This window comes from Orycteropus afer, unplaced genomic scaffold (genome assembly GCF_000298275.1).
Source record: "Orycteropus afer afer isolate SDZICR_OR568_19922 unplaced genomic scaffold, OryAfe1.0 scaffold00068, whole genome shotgun sequence".
Classification (NCBI taxonomy): domain Eukaryota; kingdom Metazoa; phylum Chordata; class Mammalia; order Tubulidentata; family Orycteropodidae; genus Orycteropus; species Orycteropus afer.
The window spans coordinates 3,903,242-3,905,091 of record NW_006921655.1 but is presented as its reverse complement, the minus strand read 5'-3'; positions in this window follow the sequence as shown (position 1 = coordinate 3,905,091).

Below are 1,850 nucleotides of genomic sequence, written 5' to 3'. Positions count from 1 at the left end.
AAGAAAGAGCCAAAATCAACACTTTAAACCAACATCTCCAATAATTGGAAGAAGAACATCAAGAAAACCCTACAGTCACCAGAAGAATGAAATAATCAAGATTAGAGCAGAAATCAATTGAAACAGAAAATAGAAGGGCAATGGAAAAAAAAATCAACAAGACGAGAAGTTGGTTTTTGAAAAGATCAATAAAATTGACAAACCACTGGCAAATTCAACAAAGGAAAAGAAGGAGAGAATACAAATAACACAAATAAGAAATGAAATGAGTGACATCACAACAGAACCAACTGTAATAAAAAGGGTAATATCATGATACTATGAAGAACTGTACTCCAACAAATTTGAAAATCTGGACGAAATGGACAGATTTCTAGAAACACACCACTTACCTAAACTAACACAGACTGAGGTGGAAAATTTGAACAGATTCATAACAAAAGAAGAAATTGAACAGGTCATCAAAAATATTACCAACAAAAAAAAGTCCTAGCCCAGATGGTTTCACCTGAGAATTCTACCAAACATTCAGAGAATAACTGACACCATTCCTACTCAAACTATTCCAAAATATAGAAAAAGATGGAATCCTCCTTAACTCATTTTATGAAGCAAGCACAACTGTGGTAGTTGGGAGCTGTGTGTCAACTTTGCTGGACCACAATTCTGTGTGGTTTAAGCAGTTGTGATGTGGTTATTCTCATGATTGGATCAGATGAATATGTTTTGAGCAGCCAATCTGTTGAAAGGGAGTTTCCCTAGGGGTGTGGTCTGCTTCCAGTATATTTATGGACATCCAGGGAAAAGAGACATTCTGTGGATCAGGATTCTGTTGTGCTGCCTACAACTGTCCGTGAGTGAACAATCCACCATTCGGCCCGGAGATCTTGGATTCATCATTCGTTGGAGTCAACAGCCAGTATACTATCTGCCAACCTTGAGCTCCTCAGCCCCTGCAGCTGAAAGAGTCATGAAAAGCCTCCAGCTTGACATTTGATCCAAGAACTTTGGACTTGCCAGCTTCTATAAGTGTGTGAGCCATTTTCCTAAGATAATTCTTTTTCCCCTCTCTCTCTATAAGCTTTATTGGTTCTGTTTCGCTAGAGAACCCAGTCTAACACAATAACCTTGGTACCAAAACAAACCAGGCAAAGACATCACTCAAAAGGAAAACTACAGACCAATATTTCTCATGAATATAGATGCAAAAATCTTCAAAAAAATCCTAGCCAATAGACTCCAACATCATATCATGAAAATCATTCATTATGACCAAGTGGGGTTCATATCAGGTATGCAGGAATTGTTCAACATTAGAAAAACAATTGTCATCTACCACATAAATAAAACAAAGAAAAAGAATCACATGATCATATCAATTGATGCAGAAAAGGCATTTGATAAAATCCAACATCTATTCCTGATCAAAACTCAGCAAGATAGGAAAAAAGGGACATTCCTCGATATAATAAAGGGCATCTATGCAAAACTAAAAGCCAACATTGTACTCAATGGAGAGAGACTGAAACCATTCCTCTTGCAAACAGGAACCAAACAAGGATGCCCTCTATCACCACTTCTAGTCAACATTGTACTGGAAGTTCTAGCCTGGGCCATAAGGCAAGAAAGGGAAATCAAAGGCATCCAAATTGGTAAGGAAGAAGTCACACTATCCCTATTTGCTGGTGATATGATCCTATACATAGAAAACCCAAGAGACTCAGTCAAAAATCTACTGGAACTAATTGAGAGATTTAGCATCATAGCAGGATATAAGATCAACATCCCAAAATCAGTTGGATTCCTCTACACCAGCAGAGAGATTACTGAAGAAGGAATAAGGAAATCAA